General features: G+C 35.3%; 2 long non-coding RNA genes across 3 annotated transcripts in view; one reads left to right on the forward strand and one right to left on the reverse strand.

The window, feature by feature from the left end:
- The first annotated feature begins 1884 nt into the window (after positions 1 to 1884).
- LOC109066255 lies at positions 1885 to 3531 on the forward strand. The gene is made up of 4 exons (XR_006155215.1): positions 1885 to 2080; positions 2174 to 2224; positions 3111 to 3203; positions 3483 to 3531. It is a non-coding gene; the product is annotated as an uncharacterized LOC109066255 (long non-coding RNA).
- Positions 3532 to 16242: 12711 nt separating this feature from the next.
- The window catches only part of LOC122137994, a 46707-nt gene continuing 40714 nt past the window's right edge, over positions 16243 to 22235 (reverse strand). For both annotated transcript variants that reach the window (XR_006155214.1, XR_006155213.1), the window contains 2 exons: positions 18204 to 18339; positions 16243 to 18074 (listed from right to left, as the gene is read on the reverse strand). This is a non-coding gene — a long non-coding RNA (uncharacterized LOC122137994). The remainder of the gene's footprint in view (positions 18075 to 18203; positions 18340 to 22235) is intronic.

Raw genomic sequence — 22235 nt, forward strand, 5'->3', positions numbered from 1 at the left:
ACCCCTCCTCCCATTTTAATTCACTCAGCTCTTTACGGCACTATAACAATACATAAAAACACAAATACACCTCCATATTTCCCCTTCTCTCTCTCTCTCTCTCTCGTTCCACCGGTATCTTAGCAGGAGCCGTCCACACTCTTGATTCTCTGATTTTATTTGCATGGCATAAATAAATACATCAAGATGGCTTAGTAATGCGTACAGCAAGGCCACAGCCCCACAAATCACAGCGTTGGCCTACGACATCACTCACTCGCGCCGCACTTTACAACACAATTACCCGCCGCCTGACACAAATGAGCTGGGCCCAGCAACCTGCAGCAAGCTAATTACAGCCCAGCATGGCCCGCCTCCCATTAAAACAATGACAGCCTTTGTGCCACTGAAACCACCAACAAACCACCACTGCCCACTGAGCTGATGCGGATCTCATCTTCTGATCTTCAATCAGAACTGAAATCAGACACATCCTGACCGTTTGGTTTTGCGCACGACCGCATCTTATGCTAATGCATCTGATGCTAACACAAAGTATTTAATGTATGAGTCTGACTGGTATGGAATAGCAATGGCTGTCGCAGCAAAGGCCAATTACAGAACTTAAATCACACATGATAGTCGATAATCTTGTGACAGTTATGCTGTGAAATTTCTGTTGTGTTGTGTTTTTTGGCGGAGCATTCAGATTTATTTTGAGCCACGTTATTAAGGATAGTTTATTATGTAATAGCTGGGCATGTGTGTGTGTGTGTGTGTGTGTGTCTGTGTGTGTGCTTGTTTATGCTACATTGTGGGGACGAAATGTCCCCACAAGGATAGTGAAACCTGAATTTTTTGACATTGTGGGGACCAGACACACACATAGCTATTACCTAATAGATCTAAATACTGTTATACATAATAGATATACCTATCACACACACACACACACACACACACACACACATAAGTTTTAATGGTTAAAAAATGTATTATGCTCATCAAGGCTGCATTTATTTTATCAAAAATACAGGGGAAAAAATGTAATACTGTGAAATTTTATTGCAATTTAACAGTTTTCTAATTTAATATACTTTAAAATATAATTTATTCCTAAGAAGCAAAGCTTTCAGCATCATTACTCCAGTCTTCAGTGTCACATGATCCTTCAGAAATCATTCTAATATGCTGATTTATGATTAATGTGGGAAATAGTTGTGATGTTTAATGTTTTTTGGGGGACCTGTGATATTTTTTCAGGATTCTTTGATAGATAAAAATTAAAAAGATTAGTATTTGTTCCAAATAAAAACTATTTGTTACAATATTCACTACTATTCAAAAGTTTGGGATCAGTAAACTTCTTTTTTTTTTCTTCTTCTTTTTTTTTTTTTTTTTTTTTTTTTAAAGAAACTTAGTAGAATACTATCATTCAGTAAGGATGTGTTAAATGTATAAAAAGTGATAGTAAAGACTTATATTGTTAGAAAATATTTCTATTTTGATTGAATTCTATATATAGTATGTGAGGGAAAAATATGAAAAACACAATTGTCCCTTATTTTCTTTTTCTGAAGTTGGCAACCCTACCTCTGTACGATAAACGATCAATAATGAGAAAAAAAAACAAAAAAAAAAACAATATACAATAGTTTCAGAATTTTGTGACACTTCAAATACTGGTCGTTGTAATCATAGAGCTTCTATACTTGTACACCAAATTGGCTCATTACAGACACTCTAAACGGGCTTAAGTACACCTCAGACTGCACTGAAAAAAACGATTCGTTGTCTGAACAACCATTAGCCTACTTATAAAAGTAAATATATTAAACACAAAAAACTTAGCATTTATAACTTTTCAATGTCTACTTAACATATATAGTTCATTTAACGCAAAAATATAAGTTACAAAGTGAACTTAAATGTATGCATAAATAAAATGAAAGAAAGTAAGTCATGACAACTACTAGTACAATTATGTTAAAATTAAGTAAATCTAGCATAAAATTTTAAGTATTTGACTGTGAGCCATGTGATGTGCTGTTTCCTGCAAAGGAGCCATTTTGTGAAGCACATGTGAAGACGGTGAGAAGGGGTAACCTAACTTTAAAAATAAGTATGATATCAGATTTTGGCGATTTACCATCAGTGAACCCCTTCCCCTCTTGTGCGTGTGTGTGTGTGTTAGGGGGTGAAGAAACGCATTTCTGAAACGCAACGTGATAGATGCTGAAAAGAGGTAAGCTTACTTAATTTGTTTCTTAACGTATAACGTTACCCGATTATTGCGTTTGTGATCTAAAAGGGAACTTTTAAACTGAATTTCTGAATCGCTTAGAATAATGCTTCAGTAATTAGAAACGTGTTATGAATACTTATGAAAACATTGAGTTTGTACGTGTAAACCCATTCCAGAATAATAATAATAAAAAAGTTCGGTCACAATGTTCTCATGTTCTCTATAATTGGCAGTCCAGGCCAGGGCGCAGGTTAATTTTGAGGTTTGATTTATATTTTATTCTAAAATACATGCTACATGTAAATATGTATGCATGATAATTAAGTAATGGTGATCTCGATTCAGACACACGCAAACGTTTTTCTAAATGACAATGATTCCTCTGTCTAGTAAACCTTCAAAATTATGGTCACAACTGTAAATTTAAACCTGCGTTCCCTCTGCCGCTGATCCGAAGAGCGCACCGTTAACTGATAAGGTAGATAGAAAATGTGCATAGCGGTGGCTGTTCAGGACCAGGATTGAAAATCACTTTCTGTTTATCTGTTTATCTAAAGATAGTAAATTAATCAGGTACAGTGTGAGGGTGAGTAAATGATGAAAACATTTTGGGTGGATCAGCTGATTGACTTCTGACTGACGTTCTCCAATTAGCTTTAAAACACTCTTGTCACTGTATAAATTTCAGATCATTGTTGTGGTGTATAGAATTTTATTTTCTCTTTCAAAAAATTTTTTTTTTCAACTTCATTTTCCATCAGCAGTTTCACTGTCATTATAGATGAGTTGGTCAAATAATGCCTTCATTCACAAACTCTGAGTCACTGTATAGTTGTGATTTTGTGTGTATGCATCATAACAAGCTGCATTTTGTTTTACTTTTCAGACCAGCCCTGTGGAACAATTTAGAGAAGTTGTAATTCTATGCTTAATTGTCTGCCTCTCTGAAAATCCTGAGAATCTGATCAAGCACCATCAGGTGAGCATCTGAAATTGATCCAAGTTACTCTCCAAACCTAAATAAACAACTTTTATAAAGACAGTTAATTAAATTCAACCAACATAGATAGAAATAAAATGAATAGCTGTAAGTGACTTATTTTATTTTAAAATATAAATGTCTATTTCAAAATCTTATTTTTTTTGTGTTATTTAATTGCAATGTATTTTTTGCACTAAGAAACAATCTGAAAAAAATATCAAGTGTTGTTATAAGTAAATGCGTATTTGCTTTATGTTTTTTGTTTTATTTTTATAGGATACTCATGGGAATAAGGAGGAACTGGAACTGCTCACACTTAAAATCATCAAGAAAAGGTGGCTCAACAGATGATCCATTACAGACTGGGATAGTGCTGGAAGGCATAGAGGTGATGACGAGATTGGCAGGTGTTGCGAAGGCTTGTGTTTTTCTGCTTGGCCTAATTTAAGCAATTAATCTGAGTTACCCCAAAGAGCTCAATGAACAATGTTTGTCTGCTACTGTTGGATTACATTCTTGTTTTATTCTTAGGATGTTTTTTGGGTGTTCCAAAAGTAAATGTTAGAAAAATTGTTGCAAAGGGTGAAAAAAAAGTGACCTATTGTAGACCTATTGTGTCTTACAAACAAAACAAAAAGAAAAAGAAAATGCTTTTTTTTTCTAGTTTTATTAGGAATTCTGTACAAAATTAAATGCTGGAATAATGTAAATCCTTTGAGAAGTGTTGCAAAGGGTTAAAAATCAAGGAATTAACTTGTTAGAAGTGAACTTCCATTTGTATATTTGTCACATTGTGTTGTACATTCATGATGTGTTGTTTTAGGCTTCACCATTGCTTTGCAGCCTGTCAAAAAAAAAAAAATAAACAGAAATGCTTTATTTTGTGTAATTTTCTTGTTTAATTTATTTAAGATATTAAATGTACTGTAAGCAGACCAATAGCTGAAGATCTAAAATCAGTTAAAATGTTAAGTTGGTTCAACTGAATTTTTAAATATAAATGAGCTTAAATGTTAAGTTAACACAACTTGAAATTACTTGGTAGATTATATAATTTTGAATATTTTAAGTAAAGAATGTTGAGTGAACTCAAATATTTAAGTTCATATAACAAAGATTATCTTGTTTATTTTAAGTAAAATTGTTCCAAGTTGGGTTTACTTAAAAAGTGTGTTGCAAAAATGGTGCATATATATTTTAAGTAAATCCAACACATCATTTTTACCAGTGTGCTCAGAGTTTGTTAAGAATGCAGGAGGAGCTGCTTTTTTAAACCAACAAGCATTATTTTGCAGTCCATGATGGCATGAAACTGGAAACAGTAAAAAAAAAAAAAAAAAAAAAAAAACGTCAAGATCTGGCAACACACAGTCATCATATGACAGCAACTCAGAGGAGCTTTTAATACAACAATACAATAAGCTTTCAGTGAAGTAACTCAATGTTCCTTCGTTACTAGTTCTAAAGTGACTTACATATATATATATATATACACAGTACAGACCAAAAGTTTGGAAACATTACTATTTTTAATGTTTTTGAAAGAAGTTTCTTCTGCTCATCAAGCCTGCATTTATTTGATCAAAAATACAAAAAAAAAAGTAATATTGTGAAATATTATTACAACTTAAAATAATAGTTTTCTATTTGAATATACTTAAAAAAAAATATATATATATATTCCTGTGATGCAAAGCTGAATTTTCAGCATCATTACTCCAGCCTTCAGTGTCACATGTAGGGATATGCCGGTATCAAATTTCTCTGTTGCGATTAATTGATAATGCTTTTGTCACGGTATACGGTATTATCACGGTATTGAAATTTAGTTTTAAAAAAGTGGTCATAATACAGTATAACAGGTTAAATAACTTTTTTCTTATAACAAAAATAAGTGAACATTTAAATACAATAAAGCAATACAGAAAAAAATATATAAAGTTAAAAGTTTTACACATTAAAGTGCAAAAGAACTATAAAGAACAATAGGTATCACTTTACAATAAGACATCATTAGTTAACCTTAGTTAATGCATTAACATTATGCATTAACACAAGTCAAGTTTCTTTATATAGCACATTTTGTACACAATGGTAATTCAAAGTGCTTTACATGAAAGAAAGTAAAAAAAATCATGAAGAAAAATAACCTCAAAAATAAAACAAGCAATTTAAGAACTTTGAAAATTATTTAAAAATTGACTTAAAAAGAATTTAAGACAGTTTAAAAATAGAAAAATGATTTTACATAAAATATAGTGCAATACATAAAATATAGTGTAATCAGTTCGGACATCGCATAGTGCTCATTCAATAAATGCACAGCTAAACAATGAGCAATAGCTACATTTGCTATAGAAGTTATTAATCTTTGTTAAAAAATACAAGTCTTATTTCATGTTAGCTAATTAAATAACACAGTTGCAACTTTCATTTTTAACAATGTGTTATTAAATATTGGAATACCTAAGATTAATGAATGTTCAGAAGAATTTTTCATTGGCAGTTTGTTAACTAAAGAAGCCCTAATGTAAAGTGTGAATGAACAATAAAGAATCAAAACACTTTCAAACAATATCTAGGACATGTTGTAGTCCAGATAAAAAAAAAAAAAAAATGAAAATAAATAGCCTATTAAGTCTAAATATTAAAGTATTTGGGCTCTGTGATGAACACCATAACAAATCCACAAATCTGAATGGCTATTTAAAATTATTTTTAAAATGGTTTAGAAAGTAGCAGCTGCTTTATTAATGGGGTTTACAGGGTAAGGGCTGCAGTTTAGCGCCATCTGCTGTCAGAGAGTGAATGTGCTTTCATTCAGCGCGTCTCTCACATGTTCCCCCATGTGCTTCTCATGCGTGCTTGTTTACATCAGAGCGCATGGTTCTTTCAAGCAGCATACAGCGGTGTTGTGCATTTTGAGCAGTTGATGGGAAAAATATATTCTTAAAATGCATTCCAAATTCTGAATAATTTGTAATATATAATTATTCACGGTATTTAGAAGTGCCCACGATAACAATACCGTGCATATTCATTACCGCGTATATTCATATATCGCATCACCGAATACCGGCACAAGTCTAGTCACATGTAACATCCAGTCTATCACATGATCATTTAGAAATCATTATAATATTCAGATTTATTATGAGTGTTGGAAAAAGTTCTGCTGTCTAATATATTTGATGAATAACAGGTTAAAAAGAACTGCATTTATTAAAAAAAAAAAAAAAAAAAAAAAAAAAAAAATTCTAATAATATATATTCTAATAATATATTTTCTTTACTATCACTTTTTATCAATTTAACACATCCTTGCTGAATAAAAGTATTGATTTTATTTAAAAAAAAAGAAAGAAAAAAAAAAATACTGACCCCAAATTACTGACCAGTAGTGTATATTGTTATTACAAAATATCTATATTTTAAAAACATAGCTTTTATTTTTTTTTTTTTTTACTTTTTATTCATCCAAAGTATCCTGAAAAAGTATCACATGTTCTGAAAAAATATTATTAAGCAGCAGAACTGTTTCCAACTTTGATAATGAATCATCATATTAGAATGATTTCTAAAGGATCATGTGATAATGATCCTAAAAATTCAGCTTTGCATCACAGAAATAAATGATCATTTAAAGGTATAATAAATTTAAAAACAATTATCTTAAATTGTAATAATATATCACAATATTAATTTTTTTTCTGTATTTTTGATCAAATAAATGCAGGCTTGATGAGCAGAGGAAACTTCTTTCAAAAACATTACAAATAGTAATGTTTCCAAACTTTTGACCTGTACTATATATATATATATATATATATATATATATATATATATATATATATATATATATATATATATATATATATACAGTCTATACATTGAAAATCATTGGGGTTCAAAACAACTATTGATCAGTCTGTCGGTCGGTCGATTTATTGATTTAACTTTTTATTTACTTTTTCCAAAGCTGTTTTGAACCCTAATGATTTTAGTGATTTTAGTGATATCCAGCTGTACCTCCAAATATGCTATTTGGTTTTCCAAATCATACAGGTTTTGAATGACATGAGAGTGTAATTGATGACAGAATTTAATTCTTAGGTAATTTATCCCTTTCAAAACTGGAGTGGTGCTGTTCATTCAGCCCTGAGGCGGCGCTGTGGTGAACTTCATTGTAGTTAGCAGGGCGTAGCTTGGGATGTGCCTGTGAAACTGCTTTTAATTAACATTAACAATGCCAGGGGCTTCATTCACAGGATGATCAACCTTACATACCGCAAGTGGAATGATAGAATGGCTGACGGTAGGAAAAATGGTGACAAAAAAAAAGAGAGAGACAACAGCCCCCCTTTACCTCCTTTACTGGCGGAATAAAAAGTGCAATGATAGCGGATATTCCAGGCTCCTAATTACCAAATGTTTACAGTGCACCGCCTCTATCTCTACCCTTAGGCCTCTGTTCCCTGAACCTGAGACTTAACAAAGGGAGTAGAACAAGAGACAGAGAAGAAGAAAAAAACATGTCAGGCATTTTACTTTGTTCCATGAGCACAAAGACACAGAGGAGAAGAGCAAAGCCATGCTGGGTGCCCATGATGGGTTCTTACAAATCCCCGGGGTGACACGGGACTGGACCGTTGGCTAACTTGCTCCTATTGAGCATGAATTAAATTAAAACAATTGTTTTCACATATTTAATTACCATTCTGTCCTTATGTGGGTGTTCTGCAAAGTTGTCAGTAATGAGTTTATGCTAAAGAGGAAATGTGAAATGTCCTGTTTATTGCACAGAAAAAAAAAAACAAAGACATAGCTTTTAATCCCTCAATGTAAGAGGTTAAAATGAACAAGCTAGTGTCAAACAACTACTGTCAGTGTCAAGCCCAACCTGCATGTGCGGAAGAGCTTGTTTTTGCTCTTTCATGTTGAAGCCTGGATCAGGGAAAAGGAAAAGGTCAAATACTTCCAAGTTTGAGTTTGTGTTTATGTGTCATGCATTTCACTGCCATTTGTTTGTTCTTGGCATCCATGGCTGGGAGAAAAAAAAAAAGGAAAGTGTGCCTGAAACAAGACCCATCTCAAGTCTTTAGCATTTCTTCTTTTATTGGTAATAAAAAGAGCAAAACCTCTTGAGTTTGAACAGACAAAAGAAGCAGAAATATTTCCTCTTCTACCCCCTCCTTTGTCTGTAATGGTGTATTAAAACCGTATTTTATGTCACTGCTGACATATATATGTTGTGCCTTAAACAATATGAACTATGTGTTAAGATATAAATTGCTTATTCCACTGGATTTCTTATTGTGACACTTCAATCCTGGAATTTTATAGAATTTTTTTTTTTTTTTTTTGTCACATTTTCTCCAGTGCCAGCAGATGTGGCAGACGATTGTCATAAAACATCCATGATCGGCGAGATGAGATGTGTTCCAGTGAACCAGAGCGCCGTGACATGCAGTTAACTAGCACAAGTGATGACTTTCATACATGCTGGACCATTTTCTACATTTTTTAGGTTTGTGTTAGAATTCCTAAAATTACATTTTAATAGCACGTGGGGCTTATTAACTAAATTAACAAATTATCACAAAAAATGAATAGAATTCAAATAAAAACATTTACTTACAACTTACATTTTTAATATTATTTCACAACATTACTATTTTACTTGTATTTTTGATCAAATAAATGCAGAATTCATGAGCATAAGAGACTTCTTTCAAAACATTAAAAAAATATTGCTGACCTCAAACTTTTGACTGACAGTATGTGTCACGTACATGTCAGAGGACATAATTAATATATTTTATCACTCCAGTATTTAGTGTCACATGATGCCTCAGAAATCATTCTAATATCCTAATTTGGTGCTCAAGAAACATGTATTGTTATACATTTTGAAGATGCTGCTTAAATGTTTTTATGGAAACCATAATAAACCATAAACCATAATAGAACTGTTGTTTTACTATTGCGCTTTGCATTAAAAACAAATGAATTAATAAAAGAATGAATGAATGAATGAATTAAAAATACTGCAATTATGTGAGCACAATAATAATATTAATAATAAAATACACAAGCACAGTATACACTGTTAAAAAAAAAAAATTGGGTAAATGACTGCCAGCTACGCCTGCCAAACAAAAACCATAAAATTACAGTAAAATATTTTAATTGAAATAAAGTGCAAAAACAATAATTTTATGGATATTTTCATTAAAAGTGCTGTAAGATTTTGACTCTACTAAAGCATAAAAATACCATAATGTGTCAGATATTTAAGAAACATGCTAAGTCAACATACTTTTTTGTCTGAAAAAAAAATGCTACAGTCAGTTACTCTCCTTTGAAAATGTGCGTTCAGGGCCGGAATGTCAGTCTCTGTTTTGGTTTATGAAACCCACCCACTGCCAGTTTACCCAATTGTATTTCGGCACCCCACGTTGCCAGTTGCCGGAAAACACAGTGTATTTCATTTCATTCATCGTCATGTGTGCTCTTTCCTGCTGGTGTCTTCAATCTGGCAACCTGCGTGTGCAAGTCTGAGGAGGAGGGGCCGGGTGAAAAAAACCCTCTCCAATATTTTGAATTTGGACTGCAATACCTAGTTCAACCACTCGGTGTCAATCCTACATACAGCACCTTTAAAGGTTTTACAGGAAAAAAAAAAAGAAAAAAAAGTTATTTTTCAGATGTTTCCTTGTTTCAATTACGATAATTTAATTTTACAATTTTTATGTTTTTTGACAATGTAAGAGCGCATTCTAATAATTTATAATGTGAGGTATTATATTAGTAAAGATGTTTAGTACCAAAGCAAAACTTTCAAGACCAAATTTCATAATCTCACTGACCCTTAAATTAAACTTTATTTTATTTGATTTTATTATTTATCAAATAAATGGCAAAATCATGAGCATAAGAGACTCCTTTCAAAATATTGCTGACCTCAAACTTTTGACTGACCGTATGTGTCATGTAGGGCATTATTAATATATTTCAAATCAAAATTTATTTAAAGGTAATTTATTCACACAGCCATTACTCCAGTATTCAGTGTCACATGATTCTTCAGAAATCATTCTACTGTAATATCCTGATTTGGTGCTCAAGAAACATGTATTTTCAATGTTGAAAACAGCTATGCTGCTAACTTTTTTTTTTTTTTGATTCTGTAATCAATATAAAGTCTTAAAGGAACAGCATTTATGGTAACAGTTAAATGTCTACGGTTTAAGGCAGATACTTTTATAGACTTTGATCGGTTCACGCATTCCTTAGGAATCAAACGTAGAACTGTTAATGACATTGCTAGTTCAATGAGCTGCAGGAATTCTATTAGAACAAGTAGACTATACTGTGTGCTCTTTATGGAGTCCATGACTGGAGGGTCAGTGTTCTCAGAACACAGCCGTAATACAGCACAGGCAATGCGATTAGTCACGGGTTAAACCTTAACACATGTTGAATCCTGCATGATCACAGATAACCGCACAAGAAGTCTAAGTGTGAGTAGCAGCTCTCTGTCTCTCTGGCCATTAGTAGCTTGCGATGGAGGAGGAGGAGAACGACTGCGTGCCATTCCACCATTAATGTGTCTGACACATAAATCAGAATAACGAACAGCTCACCCTTGACAAACACTTTATCATTACTCTCACTCACTTTTTCTCTTCTCACACACTCACACACAACATGTTTCCTCTCAGCTTTGATTGAGAACTTCCTGTTTCCACAGCAGCCCCTCTCTCCAAAAACCCTGCCCCCTTTTTTTTTTTCAAGCTCATGAATATTCAAATCCCTGTTACATTATGTCAACATTCACTACATCAAAAAATGCCACAGAAGCAGCCCGTTCGTTTCCAGTCAGCACCTGATCATAAACACCAAATCGGTCTCGAATCCCAGAATGCCTCGGTGTCTGCGGCCCCCTCCACTGGGGCCATGTCTCATAGCAACCTGGTGTGTTTCCCTTCAAACAGGAACCCGCAGACAGACTGCTGTTGTTTTGCTGTACTCTGTCATTACTTCTCATTGACTAAGTGATGGATATAGCAGCCCAGCATGACAGCGGCAGTGATGGGAGCCAAAGCCTTTAGGGAAAGGTGGATTATGCAGCCAATGTGCCCAAGGAAGAGCGTTGTAGGCTGGGAAAAAAACAGGTGGTGGGTGCACATGAGGCGAAAGGTTCTGATGAGACTGGCATTTAAATACAAACATATGTTGACAGACACACACTTTCTCACTGATATTGAACAAGACAATGAGGTAGAGAAGTAAACACAGGGGTGACGTAGTACAGTTTGTCGTGACATCCTCCCCAGTTCTTGCTTTCAAACTGTGCCAAACTTTTGAAGAGACGTTCTCTGTCTTTCTCTCTCTCTTTTTGTCTATCTCTCTCGCTCAGTTTATAAATTATCCCCCATCCCGTCCCGGAATACACCCACACACACCCCTCCGCACGGCTCCACAGATCTTGGCACATCCCCTTCTTTCTGACAAGCAAATCAAACCAATGTGAGTGATAGAGAGCAGAGCAGTGTGTGTGCGTGTGTATGAGGGATAACAATCAAAAGAATGAGAGAGTACAGGTGTTTGGGTTTACGAGACAAGCACAGTTGCCTGGGTCTTTGACAGCTGTTGATGTTATCACAGACACTTATTGGCTGCGAGTTTGAAAGGCAGCTGGTGGGGGGGGGGGGCGAGGAGATTGGGCGAGAGACCCAGGGAGAGAGTGGGAGAGAGAGTCAGAAACTAGAAGTTGGAAGAGGGGGAGCAATGGGCCTCCCCTTTGAAACCTCCCTGTGCTAGATAACATTTGGCTGAACTTTCCAATGCGAACCTCCTCCTGATATCCAGCAATCTGAGAAAGAGAGACACACAGAGAGAGAGGGATGAAGACTAGTAGAAAAAATTATTGACTGGAGCGTTTCACGTCTATTAGGAGTAGCAGAAGAGGGGGTCTTGTCTTGAGGGGTCGTAGGGGAACATCTCTGCGAGCTGACAGGCATCACGATAATCAGGAGGAAATGCGTTCGGTTGAGTCCAGAGTCCTAACGCACACTCAACCAAAGGTCGCTGCACAAAACAATAAACGGAACCAAAGAAACACCAGTGTAATGCAGTCAATCTAGAGTGGTCATTAGCGGCCATCTGACCAGCTTCGTAGAAAACCTTCCTGTTCCTTTTTCCCTTCACTTTGACATACGATCTGGCCAAAATAACACAGACGTAATGTGCAGTTATGGAAAGGATGTGTGACGGCCTCATGTGACAGCTCAAGGCCTGTCATTCTGTAGCAGTGGGCCTCACAGCACTGACAGTCACAACTCATAATTCTCAACAAAGTAATGTGCATCGACTGATATGTGCTGGACTGGTGTCTCCATAACGGCAGATTGTCCCATTAGAATTTTACAAAGTTTTTGACCATTATTATAATAGATCAATGAGCAATGAATTAACATTCTAAAAAAAAACAAAAAACCCTGAAGTAATGGCTGCTGAAAAATTCAGCTTTGACATCACATGAATTGATTTTAAAATATGTTAAAACATAAAAATATGGGCCAGTTTAACTAACAGCTGGCGCCAAGTGCAAACCGTCTTTTGGCGTTAAAATTGTACTGTCAGGTTTTACTAAAGATGCGCAGTGAAGAATTAGCGCTGAAAGGGCATGGACAGTTATTTTTGCACCTGACCTTATTGATTATGAATTTGTGGGAGTTTCCCTTTCAGATGCAAAGTTATGGGAGGAGAGTATTCAAATGAATCATGTAACACATTTTACTAACGTTTGCACTTGTCAAAGTACTGGTATTCGCGCCATTATTCAATGCCCAAAAAAAGCATGTCTTAAACTATTTTGCGCTTCAAATGGCTGCAATTATTGTTGCTAGCAGGAGGCACCGCAGAGAACAGAGAGTGTATGGTAGAAGGCAGAGGATTTTTTTCCACACATATTCATTTTATTTGGAATGCCAGAAGAATACATTATTCGAACAATATCGTTTGCCAAGCCATGTTGTTTTAAATTTGCTTCAGGAAATAAAAGATGAATTGGAACCCAACTAGGAGTCACGCAATACCAGCTCTATCAAAACTTCTGGCAAACCTACATTTTTTGGCCTCCGTTTTTTTTTCAACGTACTGTGGTTACTTTATTCTTTATTTGTGACTACGCTAATTTACGTTGAGCTTGGTATATTGTGTTGGTCGATATGTAAATGGATGTCGCGTGTGTGTTCTTTAATTTGCGCGGTTGTTAGTAAATCACCCACAGAAATTTCCACGTCCATCGACACTGTTTTGAAATTTGCCCTGTTTAGTAAAACTGGTCCTATATATTCAGCTGTAATACTATTTCACAATAACATTTTTATTTTTAACTAAGTGACTTCTTTTAAAACATTATAAAAATTCTACCAACCCCAAACTTTTGAACGGTAATGTATTAGAAATTTCTTATTTTGCTGTTTGTATAAAACCATAATAGAACTGTTGTTTTACTATTGTCTTTTCCATTAAAAATAAATAAATAAATAAAATAAATCAGTAAAAAAAAAAAAAAAAAATCTGTCACGTTTGTGAGCACAAAACAGAAAAATAATAATCATACTTTAACATATTATAACAATAATACTAAAAATACACAAGCACGGTCTAAGAGTGCTTTTTAATAATTTATAACATATTATAATATTAGTAAAGTAGTTTTGTACCAAAACAAAACTTTTCATGAGAATATTTTATCATCTCACTGACCCTTTAATTAAACTTTTTTATTTTATTTTAATATTTTTTGTTTTAATTAAAAGCTTTTTATGCCTCAGTCCCTTTAAGACAAATTTAAAAAAAAAAAAAAAAATCAAAACAGAGCGAGAGAAAAAAGACATCAGAACAGTAGCTTCTAAACAGACTCTTTAATGTGAAAAGAAAACAGAGCTCACACACAAGCTGTGGGTTTGCAGTCAAGTGTAATATGTGCTGCTCCATCTGTCAATAACAGCCTTTTCACTAAATCTTGTGACAAGTGCACAAAACTTTCTGGTTGAATTGAAACAATTACAGACCTTGTTTTAAACAAACAAAAAAGCACTCTTTGCCTCAGATGTAATCAAAGATTAGGGGGTGGTGGCAAATATAAAGAGTTTGATTGCAATGAAAAAAAAAAAAAAAATATCAACCAATAAGCTGCATAAGAATCTATAAAATCTACTGTCAGGAAGAGTTTAAGAATAAGTGGACTTTATCACAATTTACTTTTACTCAGGAGGCTCAGTTTCCAAAGAAGGTCTGGTTGAGTTCTGGAAGTTACAGTATCATTTCTTAATACAATGAAATATTATCTCAGACGATCAGGGAAAAAAAAAAAAAAGGATTCCTTGAGATCGGACCCCTTTAATGCACATATTGAAATTCTTTCAACTGAGCGTCATGTTATGGTTCAGCCTGATCCTAATCCCTCTTATTCCTCAGGAAACCATACAGAAAACTCAAAGAAACCAGGTTACAAGCCAGCCAAAAGTAGGCAGTGAGACCGCAGGATTTCCCTCTAAAACTAATTTCCCTTTCCGTTCGAGACAAAACATAGACCCTGGCAGTGATTAGACAAAACTGGAAAGCATGGTATGTTAACACATAATCCTTTTTTCCTATTCCACTTCTTTTTCTTTTATTCAGTGCATGTTAATTTGATTTGTCTAAGCAATGTCAGTGGATAATCTGTATGGTAATGGGTCCGACCCATCCCAACACCACATATAAAAATCTCAGACTCTGCAGGAGTTCAAAAAATATAGAAATCTTAGAAAATGAGTCCCCGTCTCACTCTCGCTCTATTTTCTTCCACAAAATATTAATTTCCACCTCAGATGCTAGTGATTGATACTCAGCATGGTGAACTAATAGCTGAAATTATATTCGGTAATAATTCATGTTCGGCGGTCTCCTATGAGCTCTGTGTGGCCCCCCTGTCGAATTCAGCTTTAGGAAGCCAATATGAATTTCATGTTTAACCAAGTTCTACTCAATTTCTACAGGGAAAACTTTCATACCATACACTTCGCTCTGTATAAATTCATATTCTAAGGCCTTTTAAGGTTACCATGTCATTTGTCATAATGACATAAATGATTCATAAACTGAGCACCTCATCTCAGCTTGTTCGTTCATTAGTGCTTTGCTTCCTATAACAACATCCACGTATTTGGGCCCTATGCACATTTTATTGTATGTGTCGGTGTGTGTTTACATGGCACTTTTTTACATATGCATATTTTAAATGAGCGGCATAGCAAAGCTCTGCCAAGGGAAGGAGAATGGGAAGTGGTCATTAAGGAAAAGTGCAATACGTGTTTCTCACTTGTTTTTTTTTTTTCCTCTTCTAATACAACAGATGACAAATTGTGTCCCCCAGGTTGCTCTTGTTATTCCACAATTACAGTAGGTATGAGTGCGAGGGGGTGTTTCCACACAGGCTTTCTTAATGTCACCAAACAAAAGATTTTTGGACTGACATTCTACAAGACATAAAGAAGATGAAGAGGATACATAAAAACAAACGACCGTTCAAAACTTTGGGACTGGTAATAATTTAGTAATGTTTTTACTCTCATGCTCACCAAGGCTACATTTACTCGAATAAAAAATATAGTGAAAACAGTTATATTGTATTCCAATTTTAAATAACTATAGTGTGAGTCACCAGGTTTAGTCACCATGTTTATGTGTGTGTGTGTGTGTGTGTGTGTAAATATAATATATTTAAAAATATATGTTAGTATATTAAATATATTTTAATACATTTAAAAATGTGATTTATTCCTGTGATGGCAAAACTGAATTTTCAGCATCAGTACTCCAGTCTTTAGTGTCACATGATCCTTCAGAAATTATTGTAATATACCAATTTAATGTGCAAGAAACATTTCTTATTATTATCAGTGTTGAAACAGTTGTGCTACCTAATAATTTAGTGGAAACTGTAATTTTATTTATGTATTTATTTTGTATTAATTGAGCTTTCAAAAGAACAGCATTTATTAGAAATAGAAATCATTTGTAACATTCTAAATGTATTTACCATCACATTTCGTCAATTTAGCATATTCTTACTAAATAATTATATTAAAATCTTTCAAAATAATATATGTCTTACTGACTAGTTATTGCATTTTCCTTTATACTTTTGAAAATAATCAGGGTTTATGTTAATATGTTAAACTTTATTTGTGGTCATGCCTGGAATTGACTGCACAAATTGGTGGGTCCACAAGGTGGCAGCACTACTCAGAGTAGTAGGAAAATGCAATAAAAACAACAAAAGACAATGTCGAAACAATGTGGATAAGCAAGCAGAACACAAGGTAATTGTACAACAAAAGTTTCAAGATGTCTCAGCTCTGTGATGTCCTTTGCAGCTCAGGTGGAGCATCACAAAGCAGTCATCGGTGCATGTGTCATACATGTCCATACAATTCGATATTCAGTGTAAACACTCGACCGAAAATTGAAACATGTCCCAGGGTTAAATGCATAGTTCACCCAAAAATAACAATTTTGTCATAATTTAGTCATCCTCAAGGTGTTTCACGCCCACAAGACTTTATTTTATCTTTGGCACACGAATGATAATATTTTTAATCTGAGTGATTTCTGTCCCTCAACTCAAAGTCCATACCTCCAAAAGTCAAAAAAGACATTGAAAAATGTATCCATATTAATCAAGCAGTTTATTCCAAGTCTTCTGAAGTGGCACGGTTGCATTATATGATAAACAAGATTAAAGTAGGCTTTTATTCCCAAATAAACGTTGATAAATTCACAGACATAGAGCACACCAAATATGCTAAGTAAAAGTTCAAATGTTGCTTAACATGAGAGAAGAAACTTCACTGGTTCTTGCAAGTCAAGCAAGCAGAATTTGGGCTTCCATGTAACATATGCATGTGCACTGATTAATGTAAACTTCAAATTGTATTGTATTTGTTTACATACACTCTTAAAAATAAAGGTTCTTTAATGGTTCCACAAAGAACCTTTACCATCCATGGAACCTTTTCATTCCACAAAAGGTTCTTTACAGTGGAAAATGGTTCTTTCGATTATTAAAATGTTCTTCACACTAAATGGTTCTTTTAAAAACTGTTCACTGAAAAGTTCTTTGAGGAACCAAAACTAGTTCTTCTATGATTGGCATCTGTGAAAACCCCCTTTTAGAACCTTTATTTTTAAGAGTGTAGGACCACACTGACTTTGATTTTATGGACCAAAAAAAAGGTCATACATGTTTGGAACGACACGAGTAAACAATGGCAGAATTGTAATTTTTGGATGAACTATCTCTTAAACACAAATGAACATTAACCAAAATTCTACTCCCCTAATCATGCTGGCTTTTCCTCATCCTCACAGTTTTTATTAGGAGATAGAAGTTAATACCACAAAGAGTTGGTGGCCTAAAATGGAGAGTGCTACCAATTAGTCTAGAGTGAACGTGGTGCTGCATTGGAGTTAAGGAGGGGCCTACAGGTTAGACGAGGTGAGTTGAGCTTATTGGGTGTCAGTCAAATCTCCTCTCATGCATCTGCCTCAAATAAAAACAATAAAGTACAGCCCAGAGGATACACACTCATCTACAAGTGGTTCCAATCACGTTAGCCTGTGATGCTAGAGGGATGTTGGGGGTTGGACCAGGACGTGTCCCACTGGCCATAAAAAGTGAGTCCGAAACACAGGAAGATTTATCTGCAGATTTGCAGAGAGATGGGTTCACACACAGTGTCAATAATGGCCTGAGAGGATGACCATCGCCCCAGCCAGAGAAGTGTGTTTGGAGCTGGGAGTTTAAACCTGTGTTATTGTTGGCAAGAATCATGGGATGAGAACATAAGCACCAAAACTGTCAGAATGATCAACAAAACTTAAGTCTTCTGCAAACTCATTTCTTTCGCTTGAATGAGTGTCTATGTTTTGAAATACCTGTGTTTCTGTTCACTTGTAAGTCTGCATCCATCTCATTTGATCTCCAAACTTTTCCAGGATCTTTTCCACCTGACTGACTGCATGCAGAGCCGCCTTGTTAACTGAATCCGAGTGAGCTCCAAATGCACTGCATCTGCAAAAATTAATTATGCACTTTATGATTTTAATAATATGTAATGAAAAGAACAGAAGGAAGGATGAGAAGAGGGGAAAAAATGGTTCTGTCTTTTATCATGAAACCCTTTCCAAATTTAGAAGTGCTGTGTGGAGAAGCTTCCCTTTTGCTTTGAGGTAAGAAGGTTTTTTGACTTAAGGATAGAAAGGGGAAGGACAAGAGGAAAGGAATTAAAAAGGGATGAGCGAGCCCCAACAACCGGCTCATTTTGGTAATTAGCTGTAGCCACCTCAGCGTTTTTTAATGAATCATTTCTGAAGTATGCAATAGGAAGTTCCTCGTCTCTCAAACTCTCTCTCTATTGTGATCCGGGACAACAAAACAACTGTCCCATCCAAGCATGCATAGCATATGTGTGAAGAAGAAACAGTGTGTGTGTGTGTGTGCATATGCGCATTAACTTGCGAGTGTGTCTTCCTTCTTAAACAGCCCGCTAATCACACAAATTATTGCATCTAATTACCGCACAAGGCTCTAATTAATTCCTCCAGTATCACATCATTTAGTACGCATTCACACCACAGCACCTGTTTTCAGCAAATCCACACCGTTAATTTGCTTATAAAACAAACAGCATTAGCATAAAATGTTTAATAATGGGTTTAACCATTTGGCCGTCCCGTGTCTCGGCAGCACGGAGAGGTCAGCCGATAGCGAGGCCGCCAAACTGCCCGCCCTATTGTTCTGGCTCCTACCCCATCGCACTCCAGTACATATTAATAAAACGAGATCACTCACCACTAATTAATACAAGCATACGCTGCTAATTACTGCGCTGTACAACAAGCCGGTTGATGAACCCCCTTTAGAAAGAAGGAGAGGAGAAAAGAGGACGAAAGAGACAGGAAGGCAAGCACACCGTAGAGTAGTTTGCAGCAAAGGAAAGAGCAAAATGGGTCACAGACAGGGAAAGAAGGATCACAATGATAAATGGATAAGCATGTTGCACTGATAAAATGTGCTACTGATGTAGTGCAACGGTGACACTTTGATTCTTTGAATTAACTCTCAAAACTGATCTGACGATGTAGACATTTGTAGGCCTGTGTGTGTGTTTTGATTTACTGGCAATGAAATACTGTAATATTTTGTCTAAATATGAATAATAGATTGTCCAAACAAGCTAAACAAATGTGGATTGTTGATTGATGGACATGGTTCCTTACTAATCGCTGGTAATTCAGATGTGTTTATTGTATGAAATTCACAAACTGTCAAGAGCCAAACATCTGCACATAATATTTCAATTAGCAAAACCATGGATTTTGCATTACATAATTTTGCTTCACCAATTTTCACTGCATAGTTTATATCAAACTATCAAATGTGGTTTAAGTTTGTAGAATATATATCCACAACTGAAATACTTTGTTTTTACCCAGTGGCACCAAAGAGTATTTTGACATTTAACAGTTATAGGACAAATATCAAATATATTTGACCAAATATCAATTTAAATGTCATTTGCAAACTGCTACAAGAGCTTTTCTGAGAACTGACTAAACTCTAACATTACAAATATATTTTGTATATATGTATATTTTTATTTGATATTTTATTAGTATACAGTACATACAATCATCTTGTATTTTTTAAATGAAAAGGGTGTTTTGTGCTCTATTTCTTAAAAAATGTATATAATATTTAATTTAATGCAAATACATCAGTACATATTTAAATTCAAGTGTTCACGTGTCCAAATACTCTTAGGACTTGTATATGTCTAGACATACGGACAGTGCACTTAAAAGCATGTTTGAGCACATGTGTATTGTGAAGCTGTTCTAGGCTGAGAGCTCTTGAATGACTGTAAATATCCCATTACACTAATGCTTGTTTCTTTGTACACTCTTCCCCCTACTGGTGTGAAGATATAATTATGGTGCTGTCATCAGTTTACATGTTACTGCTCAGCTCATGTCACTCGGCTCTGTATTGAAATCAGATGAAACCTTAATCAAATCTAATGGGTTTCTAACCCAAAAATTAGTAAAGCAAGAATTAAAAAAAGAGAAAAGATATAATATTCAGGGAATATTGCTGCTGTGCTCCAGTGTGAACTGAATCAAAGAAATGCCACTTTATTTAATGCCTCTCAAGAAAATATTTAATGCCTTCTTTTTAATACACGGTTTGTCATACAAGGGCCAACGAATGCTGTATAGGTGCCTGAGCACACTGAAATAAAGAGAGGGCGACTCCAGTGTGCTCATATATACACACACACTCACATATACAAGCTACAAATCAAACAGGCCTACATAAACAGCACTGACACTTACGACACACAACAGACAGATTTCTATCAGTTTATCTGAATGTATAGTGGAGCTCCTCATATTTTAGCAAAATGCAGATAGAGATAAACAGATTGATGTTTTATCATCACAAATGCTCTGCGTTACAAAAGGCCATGGTGCCATGCCACAATAAAAAAGGCCTGGCAAAACAGGGGCTAGGTGGTGATTTTTTGACATCCATCATGAAGAATTAATTATGCTTAATTATTCATGGGACCTTCCAAAAGTTGAACATTAATTTTTGATTCCATCTCGGCCCATTATTTTTGTGGAATCAAATGAAATTGTCATTGTGCACTGGACAGTAATGTGTGAAAAAAAGCAATCCATTGTTCCTGGCCGACACTCTCTAATATATGAGATAGATCGAGGTGCGTTTACACAACAAGCTGCATTAAAAGAGAACACGGATCCGCCTTATCAATTCAGCTCGCCTTTTACACTCAGTATCGCTTGCGCAAGCAAGGTAACATTCAAGACACACATTATTAAAAAAGCTGCCCCCTTTTTTTCCTGTTCGAAACACACACACACACACACACTTCAACCCTACCCAGGGCTAAATAATTACCCCACTTCTCAGGGTGATTGCTCATTCTGGCTTTAAAGTACATGCTATAGGCTCTCTCTCATTAGAAGCCTCCAGTCCACCAGCGCACAGGCCCATGTGAGAAATTATCAATTAAAAGCCTTGCATCATTTGCATAGGAGGAAGAGGAGATTTATGGGAGCGCAAGGCGCATGCAGGGGCCGCCTCTCCCCGCGCAATCCGGTGCCGCTCAGATTGTTTGTGACCAATCTTAAATTCTGGAGCTCCAACCAAGATGAACGGCCGTGTTACTGTTAACGTCAAGGAGTCGGAGGCCCGCGCTGAGATTTATTAGGAATATTATCACAAACATGTCTCAAGTTTTCCCTTTTAATATGTGCCAAGCTCCTCCGAGGAATGTTTCCAACGCTGCAATTACACTCCTCAGCAGCCACATTCCCATGCCTGGCATATAATATATTAATAAACATCCACCCTGCTTTTTTAATATATGTACGAGTGCGTACGTGCGTGCGTTTGAAGGGGTTAGAGAATAAGCACCAGAGGATGTACTTATAAATCATCTTTGTGTTTATTGTTGTTCTCTTTTCTCTCTCTCTCTTTTTTTTTTTTTTGTTTCGTTTCCTCTCGTCCTTCCTGTGTTAGGATGAAAAAGGCTGAGTGATCACAGATGTCTCCTGACAGAGTGGAAAAAAGTCGCATAAGTAATATGTTTGATTTGGAGAAACAACATTTTCATCATTAAAATTGTTCCCCTTAAGCCATGGCATTGGCCTTTTTAATGGAGTGTTGCCCTGCTAAATTGCATCGACCTCTGAGCGTTCATGAGCGAGAGCACCTTGCTTTTTGTTGTTGTGTGTTTAGTAATCTTAAATTAGAAACCAAAAGCCAACGAAGGCAGGGAACTACTGCAACCTCCTCTAGTATTCATACATGGTCTTCGTCCCTTTGGGTTTCTTGTGGGACTTAAGGATGTGCCTGGCCTTCATCTCCTCTCTGTCCAA

Source organism: Cyprinus carpio, chromosome B7 (genome assembly GCF_018340385.1).
Source record: "Cyprinus carpio isolate SPL01 chromosome B7, ASM1834038v1, whole genome shotgun sequence".
In the NCBI taxonomy this organism is placed as follows: domain Eukaryota; kingdom Metazoa; phylum Chordata; class Actinopteri; order Cypriniformes; family Cyprinidae; genus Cyprinus; species Cyprinus carpio.